The sequence below is a fragment of the Onychomys torridus genome, chromosome X, assembly GCF_903995425.1.
Source record: "Onychomys torridus chromosome X, mOncTor1.1, whole genome shotgun sequence".
Lineage (NCBI taxonomy): Eukaryota > Metazoa > Chordata > Mammalia > Rodentia > Cricetidae > Onychomys > Onychomys torridus.
This window is the reverse complement of record NC_050466.1, coordinates 96,871,168-96,895,849: the sequence shown is the minus strand read 5'-3', so window position 1 is coordinate 96,895,849 and position 24,682 is coordinate 96,871,168. Positions and strand designations below refer to the sequence as shown.

General features: G+C 35.9%; 1 protein-coding gene across 1 annotated transcript in view; it reads left to right on the top strand.

Annotated features, from left to right (window-relative positions):
- Nucleotides 1–24,682, top strand: part of Brwd3 (bromodomain and WD repeat domain containing 3) — a 108,055-nt gene that overhangs the window by 12,894 nt on the left and 70,479 nt on the right. The gene's annotated exons all lie outside the window — the stretch shown is intronic.

The following is a 24,682-nucleotide window of genomic DNA, read 5'->3' as shown; positions in this document are numbered from 1 at the left end:
AAAAGAAAGTAAAGAATATGAATGCCAGATCTTTTAAAATTGTAATGTCAAAACTAGGTGTGGTGATGCATTCCTGTAATCTAAACACTGTAATCTCCAGGATTTAGGAAGTTCCAGGAGGAGAAGCAGAGGCTGGGTCAGCTTTGGTTTCTTAGCAAGTTTGAGGCCTGCCTGAGCTCTGTGAGAGAATAAAATTACACAAAGATTTTCAGCACTCAGGAGGCAGAGACAAGTGGATCTCTGTGAGTTCAATGCCAGCTTGGTCGACATAGCAAGTTCCAAGTCTACACAGACAAACCATATTGTAGATGTAACTGTCTTGTTAAATAAGAAACAAGGCCAATTGCAGAGTTAAAAGCCACGAGGTCAGAGCAAGAGCTGAAAAGCTTACCCTTCACTGCTTCTGGTGTCTTTCCTCTCCGCAAGAGAGCTATTTCTGTGTGTGTTTTCTTTTTATAGACTTTCTGTTCTGCTTTCTCATTGGTTGTAAACCCAGCCACATGACCTCATCACTGCCTGTCTGTACAGACCTCTAGGTCTTCTATGGTTGGTACTGAGATTAAAGGCATGTGTCGCCATGCTGCCTGTATCCTTGAACACACAGAGATCTGCCTAGCTCTGCCTCCCAGGTGGTGGGGTTAAAGGCATGCACCACCACCATCCAGCTTCTGCTATGGCTTGCTCTGACCCCAAGGCAACTTTATTAACATACAAATAAAATCACATTTCAATATAAATAAAATATCACTATACCATATAACAAAACATTGTTAATTTCAGGAAGTTTTCTCATTGTGGGGAGCATTTCTCTGTACCTACTTCATTCATTCATTCATTCCATTTTTGGTTTCTTGAGACAAGCTGGCCTCAAATTGGATTTGTAGCCAAGGCTGACATTTGAATCATGATCTTCCTTCGATCTGTCTTACTTCACCTCCCAAAGTGTTGAGATTCCAGGCTTGTATTACCATACCCACTTCACCATAGTTAGTTTGAAATTAGTGTTTCACAGATAATCAGATAATCAGAACTATAACATGATGGTAAGTCTTAAAAGCTGTATAAAAAAAATCTAACAACTAGAGAAAATTTGAACATTAGTGAATATGGAAAGCAGTTGTATCTAAACAATAACAAGGAAAATTTGTAAACTGTAGGTCTACTCTGAGCCTTTTTTTGTTTTGTTTTGTTCTGTTTTTTCGAGACAGGGTTTCTCTGTGTAGTTTTGATGCCTGTCCTTGATCTCTCTCTCTCTCTCTCTCTCTCTCTCTCTCTCTCTCTCTCTCTCTCTCTCTCTCTCTCTGTAGACCAGGCTGGGCTCCAACTCTCGGAGATCCATCTCCACCTGGCTCTGCTAGGATTAAAGGCTTGCCTGGCCCTCTGAGCCTTTCATAAGTAAAGTATTTTGTGGTTTACCTAATGATGGGTACTTCTTATGTAATTAAACCTTGGAGAAAAGAGGCAAGAAAGGAATTAGGGAGGATATTAGCCTGTAGTCCCAGCACTTTTCCAGCAGAGTCAGGCCAGTCTCTTAAATTCAGGAAGTGACAGATTGCCAGGGCTGTGTAGTAAGACTGTCTCAACAAAAGAAGGAAGATTCTAAACTTTTCTAGAGAATATATCTGGGAAACTGGCTTCCCTGTTTGTAGCATAGAAGCCCTAACAAAATCCAAGGAAGTCATATAATTGGTTGAAGATAGTTTGCTTTTCTTCTTATTTTGTTTTTATTGCTATAGTCAGGTGCTCATACTTCAAATACACTTACTGAGCTGCAAAAGTAGATAATTAGCTATATTACTTTTTTTCTCCTGAGCTGAGGACCGAACCCAGGGCCTTGTGCTTGCTAGGCAAGTGCTCTACCACTGAGCTAAATCCCCACCCCTATATTACTTTTTATTTAACACAGGGTCTCAGTATGTAGCCCTGGCTATCATGGGACTCACGATGTAGGCCAGGATGTCCTAGAACTCACAGAGATCCATTTGCCCTCTGCCTCCCAAGTGCTGGGATTAAAGGTGTACACCACCACGGCCCAGCTATATGACTTTTTAGAATCTGTATATCTATCAATCAATCATCTTTTTATTTTTGATGCTAGGGATGAAGCTAGGACCTTATACATATTAGGTAAACTCTCTACCACTTAGCTCTGTCTGAAGCTATCGTTTTAATATTTTGATTTTGAAACAGTGTTTTGCACCAGGCTAGGCTGGCCTTCAGTTTGCTGGCTCTTCCTGCCTCAGTGTTCCATGTGGCTGGGATGACAGGCCTTTGATACAAGGCCTGGCTGTTTTTAAAGTAAAGTATGTTAAGGTATACTGATATAGAATAAAATTCTCCCTTTTAAACTGTCCAGTTTACTGAACTTTGACATGTAAGCATTAGTGTAACTTCCAGAGTAATAAAGGATGTAATACTTCTATCATTTTCTGAATTTCTGTCTCACAACCCTGGAAATTGACTTATCTTTTCTTCTGTGGTTATATATTTGATTTATTTTGAACACCAAGTAAGTCTGGCTGGCCTGGAACTCACTATGTAGATGAGGTTCATCATCTCATCTTGTTTTTATTCTCCTATCATGTTCTTGACCTTGAATTCACAAAGATCAACCTGCTTTTGTCTTTCAAGTGTTAGGGCTAAAGGAGTGAACCACCACACTTAGCCCACAGATATATTTTTCAGGCAAGATCTTATCGTGTAGCTCAGACTCACCTAGAAATTGCTATGAAGACCAGGCTGGCTTTAAAGTATAGTGATTCTCCTGAGTAGCTCCTGAATGCTGAGGTCTAGCAGATTTCTTTTAGATGAGCATTTTATGCGACCTTAGTCATGTCATATCTGTACCATTCCTTTTTATTGCCCAGTAGTATTGCATTGTATTGATACATTGCATTCTCTTTATTTAGTTCCATGTTATTGGATATTTAGATTATTTTCATATTTTGGGTATTATGAATAAAGCTACTTCAAATCTTTTTGTATAGGTATATTCCTGCATATAGTTTGATTTTGGGGAAGCAACTACATAGTAGAATTGATAGATCGAATGCTACATACAAACTTATTTTATAAGAAACCATGGAACAATTTTAAAAGTGGTAGTGCCATCTTTATTTCCACCAGTGATATAGAGATTGGCACTTGCTTCATCCTCATCGTTTCTTGTATGATTATTTGGTATCTTTTTTATGTGCATATTTGCCAATTTCTTTATAAAAGTATCTGTCCTGTGTTCGTTTTAAAAATGGTTTGCCGTTTTCTTAACGAGTTCTGAATATATTTTGGTTACAATTCTTTACTATTTTGGATCAGTCTGTGACTATCTTTGCATTTTTTAAAGTCTTTAAAAGGACAGAAGCTTTTGATGAAGCCCTGCTCATCAGTTTTTTTAAAGTTTTTTTGTGTGTGTGTCATATCTAAGAAATTGTCGCCTAACACAAGATCAAAAGATTTTCAAAATTGTTTCAACATTTCTCATCCTTAGCCCTCATATAAAATTTATAATCCATTTTCAATTACTACAAACAAGCTTTGGGGCTTTTCCTTCAAATATCAGTGACTACATGACTCAATTTTGGGAAGATTTTAGTTATTTATTTCTAGATAAAAACTACATTTTCAGTTATTTTTATATAGACCTTCTGATACTCATTTACATTTGGTGACTTAAAAAGATACCTTGAGATTGTTTATGTGGATAGTGTAAACACACAAAGATAGTTTACATTTTTCATTCTTTTTCCCTTGAATTTCTTTCTTGCACTGTGAAGTAGTTGGCTAAAATAGTAAGAATGGAATCCTTTGCCTTGTTCCTTATTTTAAGATTAAAACGAGGCAATTCTTATTACTAAGTATCATCATAGATGCTTTAATTGAATCAGTTTGAAGATGTTACCTTTCCTACTTTAAAGAGATTTTTTAAAAATCAAAAATGGATATATCCCTCTTAATTTTATGATTGGAATTTCATCAATAATGTATGTATACATTTTAAGCAAATACTTACTCATTAAGCTATATTCCCATTAGTGTACATTTTTTTGATTCAGGGTTTCATGTAGTCCAGACTAGGCATGTACTTACTGTATAGCAGATGATATGTGCTCCTGACATGATTCTCCTGCCTCCATCCTATGAGCTGAGACTCCAGCTATGTCCCACTATGATTTGCTTTATGTGGTGCTTCAGACTGGATCCAGGACTTTGTGCTTGTCTTTTTTTAATTCTTTGAGAATTTCAAAGAGTTTACTTTTCTCATACTCTTTTAAAAAGGAAATTTTTACAGCAGTGTTTGGCTAAATACAATTCTGACCGTTGAGACATCTCTCCAGCCCCCAAGGTCACAATTGTATTGATTTGGCAAAACAATATACTTTATGTAAGTTACCAAAGAATTAAAAGTAATGAAATGAGGTGAGGGAAGCATGATGAAGGAATTTGGGATTTAATTCCAGATACCATTTTTCCATACTAACTAATATACCACTTTAAATATATGTGTGGTTCCCTTGATCAAGGGTGAATTTCTAAATTTCTCTAGAGAAAGAACAAAATATAACTATAGTGGCTGAATAGATGGCCCAGTGGTTAAGAGTACCTGCTCTGCTTACAGAAGACCTGAGTTTGGTTCCCATTATCCCATTGCGGCTCACAAAGCATTATAACTCCAGTTTCAGGGGATCCAACATCCTTCTCTGATCTCCACAGGTACCAGGTACACATGTGTTACACAAACATACATACAGAAAAACACTCATGCAAATGAAAAGAAATCTTAAAAAACGAGATGGCTATAAGATTTACATTTTTATTTACACTCCAGTCATGCTATTTCATTAGTTGGATGTTTGTCTAATCCAGATGAGTATTTCATTGTGCCAAGATTAAATCAGGAAAATATTTGAACCAACCTCAAATACTATAAATACTAAATATAACTTAAATAAATACTGGGGCATATGTAATATTTGTCGTGTTGCTTGGGGTCTTACCCTATTACCACTGTATGTTATTATTTAGTCATCCATTTAAAGATTAATTTTTTTAAATTTTTTTTGTTTTTCGAGACAGGGTTTCTCTGTGTAGCTTTGCGCCTTTCCTGGATCTCCCTTTGTAGACCAGGCTGGCCTTGGACTCACAGAATCTGTCTGCCCTCTGCCTCCTGAGTGCTGGGATTAAAGGTGTGTGCCACCACCGCCCGGCAAGATTAATGTTTGTTATGGGAACTGGTGGTTAAGACTAAAATTTTATGCACACACCGATCTACTGTTGAGCTAGTTAGTCATTAGGGAAGTAATATTAAAAGTTCAATGTGACTTTCAAAAACTAGTAATTATTATCCATCATGGCAAAAAGTTTAGAAATTCTCCTATTTTTATATCAAAACAATTGTCATACAGTTTCTCTTAGAAGGGCAAGAGTATGACTTAACTCATTTAGTTACATATTGACACTGTTTCCCAAGAAGAAATATGCCTGCTTTTGTATGTGTAGGCAGAGTCAAAGGTGTGATGCATTAAGATGCTATTTTTAAACTTTTATCTCCAGTCCAATTAACTTATAGCTAGATGCTATAATTTACATAGCATGCCTTTAATTTACATTGTGTACACTTTAGGAGGCTTGCATTAATTCTAAAGTCAAATTATTATTTACAAGTTGACATAGGCTTCCATTTAGCATTGATTGTCTCTTGACTTACTGGCCATGTGTCATAGTTAATGCCAGAATTTACTTGGAGGTGGGAAATCTGCCTCTTTTTAATATATAGATATAAATTTGAAGAAAGTACTCTCAGCTAAACTGTTATCTTGAGTAGATGACTGAGGTTCTGTCAGAAATATTTATTATTCTTCCTCCTTAATTTTCTGTAGTTCCTATCTCGGGTCATTTTTTTTGCCAGACTTTTTCCTGTGTTGGTTGCCTCTCCCCGTTTACTCTTCCTCCTAGTTGTACTTAGGTAATTGTGCATGTAGTAAGTTGCTTCTAACGTCCTTGCTTTTATGTATCTAGAGAGGAGGAAGAGCTGTTTGTCACACCTGCAAGTAGTTACAACTGAAATATAAACTCAGTCCTTTGTATATGCTGCATTGAGTGCTTACTAAATAGTAAATGGATGGAAGTGCTATAATTACTGCCACATGGAAACGGAAACACCGTGGTAACTGCATTGTTTATACAGCTGAGTTTCTAGCCCTTTACATACATTTCTGGAATCAGTATTGCAGTAATATTAGGATTAGTAATTTTAGGAGCTTTTGATTTTTAGACTTTGAGATTATATTATTACACCATTTCCCCCTTCTCTTTCTTCCCTCAACCCCTAAGTCTATTCTAAACTTTTCCTTTTCATACAATACAAAATATTTTAGTCTTTTTTCTGCACTATGCATTTGATCAAGTGCTTTACAGAAATATAACTTTATAGTTCATCAAAGGAAGTTGTAAAACGTGTTAAATTTGTGAAATTGGAGAAAAGTGTATCCAAAACTTCTGGGTTAATAACCAAATCAGGTTTAAAGGCTTAGAGGATGATTAAAAGAATAAGAAGAAAAATACAAATGTAAAGCATTGTGATGGGGCACTCAGGAGGCAGAGACAGGAGGATTTCTAAGTTCAAGGGCAGCCCGGTCTATTTGGAGAGTTCTAGGATAGCCAGGGCTACATAGAGACCCTGTCTCAAAACAAAACAAAATTACGATGTTTGTTGTTGCACTTATATTACATTTAAATAACTGCAGAGAGTCTGACAGAAAGGCTGAGCAGAACTGGAAAAGGTGACTAGGTTTTTTTGTTTGTTTTGTTTTGTTTTGTAACTCAGTATTACCTAAGCAATAATCGAATGTATGGCCATTACCTAGTAAGCCTAAGCTGCAGATGAGAACTGTGGGATGGAATTGGCATCCTCTTTGAAAACTATAAATATAGCAGGAATCTTAAGTGTTCTTAATAAAAACAAACCCGAGGCCAGTTACTGGGGTGATTGCTGGAAGATCAGAGAAGCAGAACAAGCCACAGCTATCTCACCTTGCTAGTTCCTCAGGTGATCCTGTTTCCTCAGGCTGGAAGCTTCTGTGTCCTCCTTCACATGAATCTCAGCTGAACTGTGTTGCTCCAAAGCCTGAACGCTTAACCAACCCAATGCTTAACTAACTACATGCATTACTCCTCTAGTTCCTGGTCCTTACGCCTTATATACTTTTCTCTTTCTGCCCCCACTCCCTGGGATTAAAGGTTGGCTTTCTGGGATTAAAGGCATGGGTCACCATGCTTAGCTGTTTCTAACGTGGCCTTGAACTCAGAGATCCACCTGGCTCTGCCTCCCAAGTGCTGGGATTAAAGGTGTGTACCACCACCACCCAACTTCTGTTATGGCTTACTCTTCCCATTTTCTAGCCACCATTTGTGGCTCTGTATCTAGTGGCTGTATGTTCTCTAACCCCAGATATGTTTATTTCGGGGAACACAATATTTTGGGGAACACAATACCACCACATATAAACTTTTAGTATGAATGATTAAAGTTTTACAGACATAATTTGATCCTTAGTAACATTGAATTGATGAAAGAAATTATTCTGTAGTTTTATGTATTTACTAGATTTTCCAGCTTTTATTTCAATTTACTTTTATTCCTTTTCTAGTACCTTTCAAATTTAGTGGATATTAATTTGTCTTGTTGTTAAAGCATTTCTCAAAAAAAAAAAATAGTTTTACTCAGGCTTCCTACGATCGTTTGCAGATGTAGAGCTGATGCTGAATTTTACGAGTTTGCTTTGTTTGATTGTTTTTTACAGTGCTTCAGATGGGACTTGGGGGCATGTAACATACTTGTTGTACCACTGAACTATAGCACCAGAATGTCTTTTTTTATGTTGTTTTTCCTTTTGATTTTAAACTTTGAGAGACACTCACTTTGTAGCCCAGGGTAGCCTAGAGGTTGTGATGATTCCTGTGTGTGTACACCCACCTATACCCACACACATACACATCACGGGGCACATGTAGAGGAGGAGGTCAGAAAATTACTCCCGCCATATGGGTCTCTGGCATTGGATTCAGTGAGTGAGTCTGGCTTGGTGGCAAGTGCCTTTACTTGCTGCAATGCCTCACCAGCCTTTTCAGGGGTTTTGAGGGGCCAGTTTCTTAGTCTGTTACGGTCCTTTGTATTTTTAGCCACTGTTTGCTTAAGGTCGCATATATGTACTCTTCTCTAATTAAAATAATAATAAAATGAATATTATTATTAGCCAAGTGACATTTTATAAAAGAGAGGGAAAATTGGTTTGTATTTCACTGTCATTTAAGAAAATTAGAAGCTGCCAGGCAGCGGTGACACACACCTTTAATCCCAGCACTTGAGAGGCAGAGGCAGGCAGATCTCTGTGAGCTTGAGGCCAGCCTGGGCTACAGAGCGACACCCAGGACAGGCAGCAGTGTTACACAGAGAAACCCTGTCTCGAAAAAACCTAAAACAGGAAAAAAAAAAAAGAAAATTAGAAGCATTCTATTTTTATATAATTTTAAAATATTTAAAGATTAGAAAACTACAGAAGGATTTCATAAACAGTATATAGAACCTATTGTCCAGGGCAGATGAAATTGCTCAAGAGTTATCTGAATCATGTGAAAAAAAATCAGATATTATCACCACTTTGTACACTTCTGATTTTATGCGAGTTTTGGTGCTAGTTTGATAATATGCTCTCTCCCAGTCAATATAAAATTTACCTAGCTTTGCTTAAATCCCATATTTTTTTACTGTTAATTGATCACAATATTTATCATATTATCATTTAACAAAATAATACATGTCAAAATTCAGTGAGTTATACTTACAGTTTTGTTTTAGGCTCAAGTTTTATTCAGGGTAGGAGTTTTGTCAATACTAAACTGCAGCTTATATAGGATAATTTAATTATGTTCCCTGTTTAAAGTGTACTCAGTAAAGACAACCAAGTGTTAGCCTGTAATCTGACAGAATCAGATTTAGCGTTTCAGAGTGAGGGAATAAGTTCATGGAAGCATGGAAGGTCTCTGAGGGATGGAAACAGCTTTATTACATTTTGATTAAACTAAAGAATTCTTAGGAGGGTTTAAAGGAAGCCAGATCAGTTCTAGATTGGTGTCCGTTTCTGAGGCACATTAGGAAAACGGAGAATTATCTAGGTATTGGATGTTATTATTAAGCAAAGGTGTTTTAGGGGTTAGATATTCTCTCTTGGAGTATATGAAAATAGCAAATGAGTGTGTGCATATCATTGGTAAGAAAACTCACAAGGAGTGAGTGGGAAGTTTATTAATGATATTTTAAAACTGCTATATAATCTTGGGTAAAGCAATGTTTCCTGTTAACTTTGCAGCTGCTTTTATCTGTATCTGTCCTCCCGAGGATTTGATTAATTTTAGGGCTTTTGTTTTAGTTTTCAGTTGTCACTGATTGACTCTTTCAGTCCTGGATAGCTTTGGACTACTTTAAAACAGAGCCTTATAACTTTAAAGAACATGATCTGCAGATTGTTATTTGTCATTAAGGTTACTTAGGGACTCCTTGGGGTGTTCTTAATCTGTTGAGTTGAAATCTTTTGGGGAGAGGGCTAGAAATATTTTGTAGTTGACAATTCAAGGTTCCGCACTTGTGGGGGAAAGTTGAAATATAAACTTCTTTTACTATAAATGAATAAACTAGTTAGTGGTCTAGCCAGAATCCCTGCTGATTGTGTTAAGTGTCTCACAAATGGAAGTAAGATTGAGATCTATAATATAGACTTTTTATTGTTAACATTGGGTTTTTTTAGGCTCACACTAGTTGTATATTCTGTAATGTTTAATTAAACAGGTAGCTTTTAAAAAGTGGAAAGAATATTGCAGTGAAATCAGGAAACCTGAGTTAAGTGTAGGCTTGCCATTTATTGGCTCTGCGGTACTAGGTAACATTTTGTATTTCCTTATTTAAAAATGAAGAAAAAGGGGTTGGAAATTTAGCTCAGTGGTAGAGCGCTTGCCTAACAAGCGCAAGGCCCTGGGTTCAGTCCTCAGCTCCAGAAAAAAAAAAAAAAAAGATTAAAAAAAATGAAGAAAATACTTGCTTTCAGATCTATCAGAATTACTGCATATTCAAATGAGATGTTTTGGAATTACATTTTGAACTTTAAATTGTTATGCAAGTGTAATTTCTTCTTCTTCTTCTTCTTCTTCTTCTTCTTCTTCTTCTTCTTCTTCTTCTTCTTCTTCTTCTTCTTCTTCTTCTTTTGAGACAAGGTTTCTCTGTAGCTTTGACATCTTTTCTGGAACTTGCTTTGTAGACCAGGCTGGCCTCACAGAGATCCACCTGCCTCTGCCTCCCAAGTGCTGGGATTACAGATGTGTGTTACCACTGCCCTGCGCAAGTATAATTTATAATTATATTATATTAGTCATTTTTCCCATTGCTATGACCAAGTACCCTGAGAAAAAGTAACATAAGGGAAGGGGGTTTTATTTTGGCTCATGGTTTCCAGGAGATACAGTCCTTCATGGAGATGAAGGCATGGAAGCATGTGGCTGGGACTTCCCACATCCCTGTTAAGAAGCAGAGAATGGACAGAAGACAGAGGGGGTATAAAACTCCAAAGCCTACCTTCAGTGACCCACTTCCTCCAGTGAGGCTCAATGTCCTAAAGGTTTCACAGTCTCTTAATCAGCCCCCAGATGGGAACCGGTGAAGGACATTTCTCATTTAAATCACAACAGATTTGAATCATAGTTTCTAATAATACTGTTGGAAATGAAAGGCAGATGGGTTCTGTTCCATTCATGGTATCAGGGACTATGTTGAAGTGCTGGAATTGAGTTTTGTGCAGGATCAGAGAGGAGATAGAGTTTCATTTTTTATATGAAACTATCTAGTTTCACCACCACCATTTATTAAAGATGCTATCCTTTCTCCAGTGTAAAATTTTTTACCTATTTCTCAATATCAGGTGGCTGTAAATTCAGGCACCTATATGAGTATAGGATTATATCTGGATACTCATGTCTATTCTATTGATCATTATGTGTCTTGTTTTCATATCATGCTGTTTTGTTGCTATAGCTTGTGTAGTATAACTTGAAATCTGGGGTGGTAATATGCCAGCAGTTTTTTTATTTCTTTTGTGATTTTTTTTTTTTTTTGCTGTGCTGGGTGTTCATATTTCCATATGAAATTTAAGATTATGCTTTCAATTTCAATCCAGAACTGTGTTGGAATTTTGATGGGAATTGCTTTGAATCTGTAGATTATGTTCGGTAGGATGGACATCTTCCTAATACCAGTCTATCTATGAACATAGGAAGTCTTTTCATCTTCTGGTATCTTCTTCAGTTTCTTTTTTCAGTGACTTAAAAGTTCTTTGATTAGACTGATACTAAGTTTTGTATTTTTTTTTCGAGACAGGGTTTCTCTGTGTAGCTTTGTGCCTTTCCTGAAACTCACTCTGTATCCCAGGCTGGTCTCAAACTCACAGAGATACGTCTGCCTCTGCCTCCCGAGTGCTGGGATTAAAGGCATGCACCACTACCACCCAGTGATAATTTATTTTTTTAGGCTGTTGTGAATGGTATTATTTTCTTGTTTTTTTTTCTCAATGTGTTTGTCATTTGTATATATGAGGGTAACTGATTTTTGTGTGTTAGTTTTGTGTCTAGCTTCGTTGCTGAATGTGTTTATCAGGTTTAGCAGATTTCTGGTAGAGTCTTTAGGGTCTTTTATGTATCCAGTCTAAAGTGCAGCTGTAGACTTCTTCCTTTCCTCTTTTTTGTCTCCATCCCCTCTATTTCCTTGAAGTTAGATTTTATGAAAAGGGAAGTGATTTTAGACTGCCTTCAAAATTAGCTGTGTCAATTACTAATCTTACACAGCGGTCACTTAGTATCATGGAGGATTAGTTCTAGGACCATCCTCTTGTGATGACTAAATTAGTGGATGTTCAAGGTCCTTGTATGACACAGAGGTGCTGTGGTTATGTGTTAGTGATAGAGAGCTTTACTACTGTGTGTAAGGCCCTGGATTTAATTGCCAGCGCTGCAAAAAGTAAAATAAAATAAATAAACACATAGTTTTTGAAAATAGCTTATATACCTTGTTCCATATATTTAAAGTTGCCTTTAGATTATTAATAATTCTTACAATAATTTAAATGCTATATAATTATTATTAGGAATGGTGACAGGAAAGCCATTTGTATTTATTTGATGGAGATGTAGTTTTATTTTTGTGGCTGTTATTAAACTCAGGGCTTCTCACATGCTAGATAAATACCTTCCCCCTAGGTTATCCTCCCACCCCATTATTTCACATTTGCTTAGTGTGTGTGTACACTCACATGCTGTGAAGTACATATGGAGGGTAGCGGATGGCTTGTAGGAGTCAGTTCTTCCACTTTGTGGGATCTAGGGATTGAACTCTTGTTGAGGAAGATTCTCTTTGATTTTCTTGCTTTGTGGACTCCAGGTTAGCTGACCTGCTAGTTTTCCAGCATTCTCCCGTCTGTGCCTTCTATCTGGCCATAGAAATGCTGGGATTATAACTGTGAGTCATTGTATATGGTGTTGCTAAGGTTCTAAGGACTGAACTGAGGTCATCAGGACTGGGTAGCAAGTGCTTATACCTGCTGAAGCCATCTCTCTAACCCTCAAACTATTTTCTTCTTTAAATGTACCTTCTCTCACTATGTGGCTCTTGGCTGGCCTGGAATTTATTCCATAGACCAGACTGGCCTCAAACTCATAGAGATCTGTTTGCCTCTGTCTCCTGAGTGCCGGGACTAAAGGTGTGTGACACCACTCCTGGCTTCTTTCATAGTTTTTATATTCCACATGAATGACATTATGCAGTACTTGTATGTCTGTGCCTATTTTATTTCACTTAGCGTAATTATATGAATTCTAATTCTGTGTTTGCTTGGATGGCAGGATTTCATTCATTTTACAGCTTAATAGTATTTAATTGTGCATATGTGCCACATTTTCTTTGTTTATCAGCTGATAGACAGTTTAGCTTCTGTTTGTTGTCACTTGTAAATAGGACAGTAAATATGTGTATAGTATAGATGTTCCTTCTTCTGTATGTTGATTTTATTTTCATTGACTGTATGTTATGTAATTAGATTGCTAAAGCATATAACAATTCTATTTTTAATTTTTTCAGAAACTTTCTGTACTGCTCTCTGTACAGTAGTGTAGAATAGTTAGTCAAGACAATGGGCAGAAGTTAGAGTACTGCTTGAAGCCAGAATAAGTTCTTCTTTCATTGTGATACAGCGGCTCAAACCCAGGGCCTGAGCGTGCTGGGCAGGCACGCCTCCTATCTCACTGAAGGAGTGTTGTTGGGAATATAGCTGTGCATCACCACAGCGCATCTGGCTTTTTCATATGGGTTGGGGTGTTGAACTCAGGCCATCAGACTTGCATAGCAAACACTAAATTTGCTGATTTCTCTCCCAGGCTCAATAACAGCATTCTAACTGGGATAAGGTGATTATTTGATTTGCATTTCAATGATGATTTATAATATTGTCAGTTTTGTTATATGTATTTTAACCACATGTTTGTTGTCTTTTCAGAAAAATCTGTTGCATATTTTTTTCACTGTGTGCTCATTGGTTTTCTGTTGAGCTTTTGGATGCTCATATATGCTGTCGATATGTCTATATCAATCCTGTGTCATATGAATAGCTTTTAAATATTTTCTTCTCTATAGGTTTTTTGCCTGTCAATTTTTTTTGTGCAGAAACATTTTAAATTTGAGATAATAATTGGGTATTAATACTTAACTTTATTTCCTATGGTTTCAGGGTTAACACAATCCTTGCCCACGACAATGCTCACTATTCTCTTGTATTGTTCTCTCTGCCTATATTTATGCCAATACTGTGTTTTAAATGCTATAGTTTTAGAGTATATTTTGAAATCACACTTGTTCCTCTTATTGAAGATGTGTTTGATTATTTAGGGTTTGTGGCTTCATACAATTATGTGATTTTCTTCTAGTTGTAAAAAGATTGTTACTATTTTAAGAAGATTTTATTTGTAAACAGATTGTATATTGTAGACATTTAACATAACTTTTTGGAATCTTGTTAAATTTCTTCCATGTTTTGTAATTTTCACTGAAGACATCTTTCATAGGTTTACTAAAATTTACTTACAGGTGTTTTGTAGTTATCGCAAATAGATTGCTTTCTTGATTTTTATCCTCCCTCCACCTTTTTAAAAAGTTCTATATTAGGACTTAAAAAAGCAAAATTCTCAGAAACCTAAGGGTTATTTTGGTAGTTGCACTCCAAGATAATTTGCTATTACAATTTACTTATTTTACATGTTTATTTTGCATTCTGCAACTTTGCTTAACTCATTTATTTGTTCTGATAGCTTTTGGTAGAGTTTTCTGGAGTCTTCTTTTTTACTGCTTTGAGATAAGTTCTCACTCAGTAGCCTAGGCTAACCTGCAATTTGCTCTGTAGCTCATGCTGGCCTCAAACTGTACTCCTTTCTCAGCATCTTTTGTGAGCCACCATATCTGACTAAGACAATAATAAAGGGAGTTACACATTTTAGAGCGAAAACTTTTTGCTGTTCCCTTTTTAGCATCCAATGGTAGCACTTGGTGTTCTGAACAGCCTTTATTAATTACAGAGCTATTCCTTCTGTACTCACTTTGTTCAGGATTTTGTCTTGGGAGGAATATTGAATTTTGTTGATTTCTGTGTCTATTGAAATAGTCATGATTTTGTGTTTCATTTTCTTGAATTGTATATGTTGAACTTTTTTTCTTCTCTGAGGCAAATTCCAATTGATTATAGTGAATGATCTTTTCAGTGTGCTGTTGGTTAGATTTGGTTTGCTGATCGTTTGGTGAAGTGATTTACTTCTATTTTCATTCGGCTTCTTCATCCAGGCTGCAATTTTCTTTTTAGAAAACAAGTTTTGATTTTCCCCCTGTAGTATTTGGGACCAAACCCCAGGGCCTGGTATATGCTGGCAAGTGTTTACTCTGCGACAGTGACCCCCAATTTCATTCAGGTTTTGTTGTTGTTCTTCTCTCTTATGTTGTTTTGTTTTGAGAAAAGCTTTGCAGGCTGGGTAAGCCCAGGAACTCTTAATCTTCTTCCCTAATACCTTCTTATTTTGATATTAGGTGATACTGGCCTTCTAGAATGCATTTGGAAGAAATCTTTTTCAAATTTCTTGGGCATACCATAAAAACAATGGATATTAATTGTTCTTTAAATCAACATGATTGCTGGTTCTGAAATTTTCTTTGACTGGAGACTTAATTATTGCTTCAATTTTATTATCTATTCTTGATCTGCTGAGGTTTTCTATTTCTTCACAATTCAGTATAGAAACATGTCTGTTTCAATGAATTTGTTCATTTCTTCCAGGCTATCACATTTGCTGATGCCCTTTTTTGTTTGTTTGTTTTTGTTTTTTGAGACAGGGTTTCTCTGTGTAGCTTTGTGCCTTTCCTAGAACTCACTTGGTAGTCCATGCTGGCCTCTAACTCACAGAGACCTGCCTGGCTCTGCCTCCCAAGTGCTGGGATTAAAGGCATGCACCACTACCTCCCAGCGCTGATGCCCTTTTTTATAACTTCTAAAAACCTTTTTAAAATCTGTAGAGTCAGTTGAGGATTTAGCTCAGTGCTAGAGCGCTTGCTAGAGGTCCTGGGTTCGGTCCTCAGCTCAAAATAAATAAATAAGTAAGTAAATAAATAAATAAATAAATAAACAACATCTGTAGAGTCAGTTGTAATGTGTCCCATTTCATCTATAATTTCACATGAATCTTCTCTCTTTAAGGGTTTGTCTACTTTTAAGTCTTTGAAACAGTGTTTTGTTTCATTTAAGTTTTTGTGTGTATGTATGTATGTATATGTGTACGTATGTGTGTTGTTTTTCTTGTATTTAGTTCATGTGACTTTTCTCTGATCTTTTAACTATTTTTTTCTTTCTAGGTATTTATTTTCTCATTTTTCTATTTCTTTCAGGTGTAACAATGGATTGCTTGTTAGAGATTTTTCTACTTCACTCACTTAGATGTTAATTATTCCACCATGTCATATTAGTTATGTTTTTGGTTAATATATTTGAATGGTTTGATGTTGGACACATATGCATTTAGAATTATTTCCTGTTGTTTAATTGATCCCTTTATGTTATATAATGCCTTTATCATTTTTTTACTGCTTTTCATTTAAAGAGTATTATATCTTAAATGAGTATTCCTTCTTCTGAATCTCATTTGAGTGGGATATATGGATATATTAGTCTATCTTTTCATTTTTAGTCTATGCATAATTTTCTCCTATGGAAAGTAAATTTCTTCTTAGCAGATTATCGTTCAATAAAATTGATTTAAAGATAGAATTTGGTTATATTGAGCAGGCTGTTCTCAGGCATGTGACTTTAAGTGGTCCTTCTGTATTACCTTCGAAATAACCAAGGTTGTAGTGCATACTACCACACTTAGCTTATATCTTGGTTTTTTTATTTGCTTTTTTTTTTTTTTTGGTTTTTTGAGACAGGGTTTCTCTGTGTAGCTTTGCGCCTTTCCTGGAACTTGCTTTGGAGACCAGGCTGGCCTCGAACTCACAGAGATCTGCCTGCCTTTGCCTCCCAAGTGCTGGGATTAAAGGCGTGCGCCACTACCACCCAGTTTATTTGCTTTTTTTTTTATTCCACTAGTCACTCTAGTCTGTATTACTTCAAACAAACAGAAAGTCAAAACGGAACTTTATGTAATTATTCCCTACCGTCTCAGAAATTGTGAGTCAGCTGTGTTCTTCATTTCCTATCTTTAGACTTAGTTATATTGAAATACAGATCCCAATGAAAACTTTGTAAGGACATAGAAAGTAAGAAAAATACCGAATTTCTAATTGTACCTGTAGGCAAATATTTCTTCATGTGGTTGAATCATATTGAGTCTGGCTTTCTATAAAAAAAAGACCTTTTTAGTATGCTTTAACTTTAATTGTCCAGAAAAGAACTTTTCAATACATTAATAAATGGTGTAAGAAGACATATCTAAAATGTATAACTGCATTTTTTTATTAATATATAAAATATACTAGCCAAGTGTGGAGCATACACTGTCATCTCAGTACTCAGGAGGCTTAGACAGGAAGATTGCTGCAAGTTCAAGCTCAACCCAGGATATGAAATGAGACACTGTTCCAAAAACCAAGCAAGCAAAAACATTAAAATTTAGTGTAGAGTGACAAATATTTTATGGCTGACCACTGCTTTTCAATTTCCAACATTGTGGCCCTTCTACGTGTTTTATAATTTTCAGTGTGTTTCAGCATAGGCTTCCTGACATTTGGGGAATATAATAGTATTCTAGCTTTCCTATGTAAGGGCAATAGATGAGAATGTACTTTGAGGTGTTTGTGGCGGAAGTAATTCATTTTCAATGATCCTTCTATTTCTTGCTTCCTGACCTAGGTGTTCTGATGTGATTGACTGATTTAGGAGAACAGACTGGTCTTAAACTGTTGTGGGAATAAGCTGGTGTACTGCTAAGGTGTTCTTAGTGTAACAACCTAACAATAAGATTTTGATTTGTTGTCATTGTGCCTCCATTTTTCACATTGCTTTATTACCCATCAATACCTGAGAGTATACTATTAAGCATTAGCATTTAACACAAGATAGTAAATTAGCACATACTACCCCACAATGTAAAAATGTTCTAAAATAGATAAAACTTCTTGTTCTCTAACAGTAGAATCTTAACAGGTTTTTGGTAATGTTTAGAAAATGGTGGGATGGATTGCTAACAGATATATTCTGAAGCAAGGAGTAAAATAAGAAAAGAATCATATTCTCTTTCTTCCTAACAAGACAGGGTCATATGTACCCCAGGCTGTCCTTGAACTCATGTCACAGAGGATGACCTTGTTCTATGATTTGACTGCTTCCACCTTCTTAGGATTACAGGCATGTGTTACAATGTCTGGTTTTATTTGGTATTAGAAATCGAACCCAGGGCTCCATGAATGCTAGGCAATCAGTTGAGCTGTATTCTCATTCCAGGAATCTCATATTCTTAGAATAATTTAGTGTGCTATAGGGTGACATAAGCCTGTTGTAATCCTAGATACTTGGAGGCTGAGGTAAATGATTTGTAAGTTCAAGGTCTGCTGGGGTACAGAGAAAGGTCAAAGCATTGTATTGAAATCTTGTCCCAAAAATGAAATGTGAAAATAAAAGCAGTTGGTGATATAGCTCAAGTGGTAGATAAGAGTGTTGGCCTATAACAAATGAGGCCCTAGTTTTAACCCTTAATACCTCACCCTACACACACACACACACACACACACACACACACACACACACACACACGACTGAAGTCAGTTAAGTTTAAACTTTATTAACTTAGATTATAAGATATCAAATAATAACTTTGAAAGAAAAGGAAAGTAGGTGCTAGGAGCTCAGTTGAAGGAATGTTTACTTGCCTAATACGCTTGAGGCCTAAAATTCACTTGGCATGATGGCTCATGCCTACAATCCCAGCACTTTTGGAAGAAGCAGTAGGATCAGCATTTCAAGACCGTCTTGTTTATATAGCAAGTTCCAAGCTAGTATGGGCTATGAGACACTGACCTACCTACCAAACACAAAGACAGAATTTAAGGACTAGGGCTAGGAATAGGTCTTAGTGGTACAGGTGCTTACCTAGCATGAGTAAAGACCTGGGTTTGATCCTCAGCCATATAAAGAGGGATTTGAGCATGTAAAATGCTCTATTAATAGTCTGATGTATGTATGTGATGATTGTTACACACTTTGAATTATGACACTTTTTCTATGACTTTAACTATTTGGTAGTCTTAATTTATTTCTGAGGTTAGTTTAACAGGACTTAAAACCTAGAGAGTATTTATCAGGAAATAGATTAATATGTCTAAAATATGAAAAATAGAAATAAGCATTATTATTTTCTCAGTCAACAAGAAGTGATATATGAGTATCTAGCTGTTTTTTAAAAGGCCCAAATGAATCTAAGCCTGCTACCTTACTCAAGTGATTTTCAATGACAGATAATCTTTATAAAGCCAAATTAGGACAAATGCACCATGAGCCAGTGGGCAAGCATGCAGAGGGAAGGAAAAGTTTCAAAAACTATAAAGTGGTGACTTTAGCTTTTATTCCAGACAAAATTTTAGACAAGTCTATCCAACAAGAGATTGGTTTGTATTTTTAGAAGCAGGAGGAGATTATTAGAAACTTTCATATTATACTTACTAAGAAAGAATCAACACTAGTTTTATTTCCTTTTTTGTTACTAGGTTCTATAGTATTATTCTTAGTGGCATATGTTCATTGCATATAGTACATGGTTTCATAAAGGTACTTTCATATATATATATATATACTTGAGTATTTCCCATGCCCCACCCCCAGTCCCTATTATATCGAATTCTTTAGATTTCACACATAAATGCGGTCGTGCTTTATTGTTTTATGTGTGACTTCATTTACCACAATGTCCTTCAGTTCCACCCATACATGACATTTCATTGTGAATACATACATTGCCTTTGTCTATTCATCTGTTGATGCCTAGGCATCTTCTAGAACTTGGCTCTTCTGAATGATGCTGAAGTTAACATGGTAGTTCAGATATTTCTTCGTCATTACAATATCATTTCTATCAGGCTAATTAGTAGAAGTAAGATTGTTGGATTATATGGTACTTCTGTTTTTTTGAGGAACTTCTGTACTATTCTGGAAAGTGATTTATATATAATTTACATTCTCACTCTTAACATGTATTCTTAACACTTATTTATCATGGCTGTGTATTGTGTGGTTTTTTTTGTTGTTTTGTTTTTTGTTTTTTTTTGTTTTTGGTTTTTCGAGACAGGGTTTCTCTGTGAAACAGTCTTGGCTGTCTTGGAACTCACTCTGTAGCCCAAGTTAGCCTTGAACTCACAGAGATCTGCCTGCCTCTGCTTCTGGAACACTGGGATTAAAGGTGTGTGTCACCACCGCCAGCTGTGTTTGTTTTTTTGAGGTGTATCTGTGTGTGTGTGTGTGTGTGTGTGTGTGTGTGTGTGTGTGTGTGTTTTCACGAGGTGTATCAGTCAAAGGACATTTTTCAGGAATCAATGCTTTCTTTTTAATATGTGGATTTGGGGATTGAACTCAGATCCTACAGCCCTTTACTTGTTTTTTCCTTGTTATTTTTTTATATCTTCATTTAGGAATGTCTCTTTAGGTTCATTGCCCATTTTCAGAGTTTTGTTGTTAAGTTCTTCGAATTCCTTGTAATCCTTACGTGATTTGGATACTAGTGTTTTATCAGATGTGTGACTTGCACATTCTTTCTCTTAATCGGCAGGTGATATCATCTTTCTGTTGTTTCCTGTGGTATAGAGTTTTTTTGTTTGTTGAAATCTCATTTGTTCTTAATTTTTCATTATATGTGTTGTTTAGAATGCTGTACAAAGTACTTTTTAGTGGCTTTATGGTTTGGGAGCTTTCATATAAGTCTTTGACCCATGTTGAATTGATTTTTATATGTCCAGTGTCATTCTTTTGCATGTGGATATCCTGTTTTCCCAACAGCATTTAATGATATATTTATCCTCTCCCCATTGCTTGTGTTTTGAACATTTATTGAATGTCAATTTATTTTAAGTCCTTGTTATTGGACATCCTATTCTTTTGTGTTGATTGTATATTGTTTCTTTGCTAGAACCATACTGTTTTGTTTATAGTAGCTTTATATATATTTTTTGAGACATGGTTTCTCTGTGTAGCTTTGCACCTTTCCTAGAACTCACTTGGTAGCCCAGGCTGGCCTTGAACTCACAGGGATCCGCCTGGCTCTGCCTCCCGAGTCCTGGAATTAAAGGCGTGAGTCACCAATGCCCAGTTATAATGTATTTAGTAACAGATAATCTGATGCTTTATTCTTTGTTCTTTCTGCTCTAAAATCCTTTTGACTGTTTGGAAATTTTGTAGTTCCATTTGAAGTATTTTCTACTTCTATGAAAAATGTCATTGGAATTTTGATAGTGATTGACTTGATTCTATAAATTACTTCACTCATTTATGTTATCCAATAGATGACTGCCTAACAAAAGACTCAATTCATACTGTGTACAGATGAATCACTATACATCTAATGAGATGTAGTAAAAAAAATATTGCATTCAAATGGAAACCTAAACAGAATTAGGAGTAACTACAAATGTTAGACAAAATAGACTTTAAAAATTTTAGGAAGAGAAAATGGAATGCAGCACCACTAAAAATATTGTAGAAAATATTCTGTGTATATGTGTAAAATGTATCCAAAACAACTTAAGTTTTTGTTAAGCTTGAGTCTCATTCCCAGGATATCTCATAATTTATATGCAAGTAATCCAACCCCCCCAAATCTGCAATTGTAAACATTTATTTTTCTAAAAGAAATATTTCATCTGTACACACTTATCATATGCTGCAAATGTAGTCCAGAGAACAGATTATGGCAATACATGTCTGTATGAAACAGCCTAATGAAAAAACAAGACTAAAGGAACCATAAATTCATTAGAAGAAGAATTAATGAAGAACATACATAGACCAAAGAACGACTACAAGAACAGTATGAAGGAGCAACAGTGGTGGCTCATGCCTGTAACTTTTCCACTCCTTGATGATTTCATCCATGTATATTGTAGGAATAATGCATTTTTGGCAATCTGCCTTCTTCCCAGCAAGTCCCTCTCCTATTTTCATGTTTTGTGCAGTGTTTGGACTTTGCTTTTGCTTGGTTTTGTTTCTGACGTGCTGAGTTCAATTAGGGTTGCTTGCATGAGCAAGGAGGAGGCATTCTTTATGGGAGCATTCAAAATGTGTCATGCCTAGACCTTGAAGAAAATGAATCCCTCTCCCCTTGCAACCTTTATCTACTAATAGCTCCTCTGGGAGGGCTGAGATCTCATGATCCAGGAGTCTCTCTCCATCCATGATAGAATGTTAATGGGCCAAGTCTTTGGTGAGTTCAAAGTAAATGTTTGAAAAGATATGGCCAAAGCCTTAGAGTCATTTTAAAGAAAAGAGAAAGATTCAAACAGATGAAAGTAATTAAAACTCATAACACAGAAATACAAAGTTCATAAGATGCAACTATACGTCAAAAAATTGGATAGTCTACACTACCGTGAACAACTATATAGCAAAAATTAAATAGCCTAAAAGAAACAAAGATTTCTCAAAAATGCAACCTATTAAAAAAAATCAATCAGGAGCCTGGTGGTGGTGGCACATGCTTTTTTAATCCTATCACTTGGGAGGAAGAGGCAGATGAATCTCTGAGTTTGAGGCCAACCTGGTCTACAGAGCAAATTCTAGGGCAGCTAGGGCTACACAGTGAAACCCTGTCTCAAAAAACAACAACAAAAATAAAAAACAAAGTTAAATCATGAAGAGACTTAATTAAAACTAAAAGCCTCCTAATAACTTCATTGCTGAATTCTACTATACTTTTAGAGAGGGACTATTTTAATTACTCCTCAAAGTTCTGAAAGTTGAAGGAGGTACTGCTTCCAACCACCAATATCTTGATAATGAGATCAAAGTCACTGCCAGTATCCCTGATGGACATAGGTAACAAAAATAAAACAAAATGTTAGCAACTAACACAGCACACTGAAATCATAAAACATGATCAAGTGGCCAGGCGGTGGTGGTGCATGCCTTTAATCTCAGCACTCGGGAGGCAGAGCTAAGCGGATCTTTGTGAGTTTGAGGCCAACCTGGTCTCCAAAGCGAGTTCCAGGAATGGCGCAAAGCTACACAGAGAAACCCTGTCTCGAAAAACCAAAAAAAAAAAAAAAAAGAATACATCTGATTATGAAAGGAAAAATGACATATTTGTTGATGGCATATGTTATACCGAGAAAACTCAAGAGACTGCACCAAAAAACATTTGAAACTGATAAGCAATTTCAGTCAAGTTTTCAGGTTACAAAAGCAACACATGAAAATCTGTGATGTTTCTGTACCCTAATGATAAACTAGTTGAAAAAGAAATTATGAAAAAATCTCATTTACAGTATCAAGTAATAGAATATATAGGAATAAATTAACTAAGAAAATGAAAATTCTCTGATTAAAAACTGCAGCACTGATGCTATAAACCAAAGACTGTATGAATAAATGGAAAGATATCTGTGCTCATTGCTTAGAATTCTAGCTCTGCCTGTTCTTCAAAGTTATTTATTTTTTATTTCTTCCTGCTCTTAATTTTTTCTTACTTGTTTTTATCCTGCAAGAAGTGATTTTTCAATGAAGGTGTTTCTCCCACCCCCAAATCATATTTAGCAATGTAGGGAGCTATTTTTGCTTGTCACACTCAGTGCTGGTAATGCTGTTAGCATCCAGTGGGTAGAGGCCAAGGTTGCTGCGAAAACACCTTACAATGAACAGATCCGCCCTTGTAACAAAGAAACATCCAGCCCAAACTGTCAGTTGTTCCTCAGTTGAAATGCCATACACTAAAACAATATAATTTTTCTCCAATGTACCTGAAAAAAAAATGGAAAAAGAAAAGGAAGGCAGACGTACGTAGTTGTTGATACAAGAAACTTAAATGCATAGGTTGGGGATTTAGCTCAGTGGTAGAGTTCTCGCCTAGCAAGCTCAAGACCCTGGGTTCCATCCTCAGCTCAAAAAAAAAAAGAAATATTTGTCTAGAGAAGGAGCGTGCTTACTTATTCGTGTCTTAGAATTGTAAAATTTTCTATTTGGCTGGATAGGGAATAGCTACTAAAAAGAAATCCTCTTATCTAGAGTTTATTCTTACAAATTTTCTGTCATTTTTATTTTTAACCATTATTCATTTACTCATTGTCTCAGAATATATAAGTAATCATATCTCTAATACGTTAATACGTTCTAATGATTTGCTTTCAAATTTTTCTAATTACGACATTCATCATTCATATTTTTGTAATTTTGCCAGTTTTAAGTGGCCAGTGGTTGTACCTTTTCCTGAAAGGTAGACTTCATAGCTGTTTATACAGTAAGACACTAAAAGATTTCATATTTGTATTGTGCTATGGTCTAATCATATTAATCTTGCAAGAACTGAACTCTTGCCTTAAGTTTGCTGTGCTTAAAGATAGAATTGTTACTATTTGTACCACACAGTTTTTGCAGGGTGCTAAGATGCCAAAAGGTTTGCCCCAAGGTGACTTTGAACATACAGCAATTCCATGTTATGAATAAAGTACATGTTGTGAGTTACTTGTTTTTTTGTTTTTTTTTTTCAGTGTGCTAAGGTAAGATTGGAAAGATTTCACAAGAAAAATGTGTGGTTGTAAAGCCTTACATTATAACCAAAATCTCTATTTTAGAAGTGAACACAATCTAGGTGGTATTTGTTGAATAGTTCAGCTTATATTGCAGTCTTGGCAATTTTTAAGATTACACATATTTATTTTTTATTTATTATTAGTGTGTGTGTGTGTGTGTGTGTGTGAGAGAGAGAGAGAGAGAGAGAGAGAGAGAGAGAGAGAGAGAGAGAGAGAGAGAAGAGAGATAAAGCCTCAAAAGTTCAATGATGATAAACTAGTGGAAGAAACTCTACCTAGAATCCTGAAGGTGAGAACTGATTGACAGTCCTAAAAGGGATTTTTTCTTTTCTTTATATT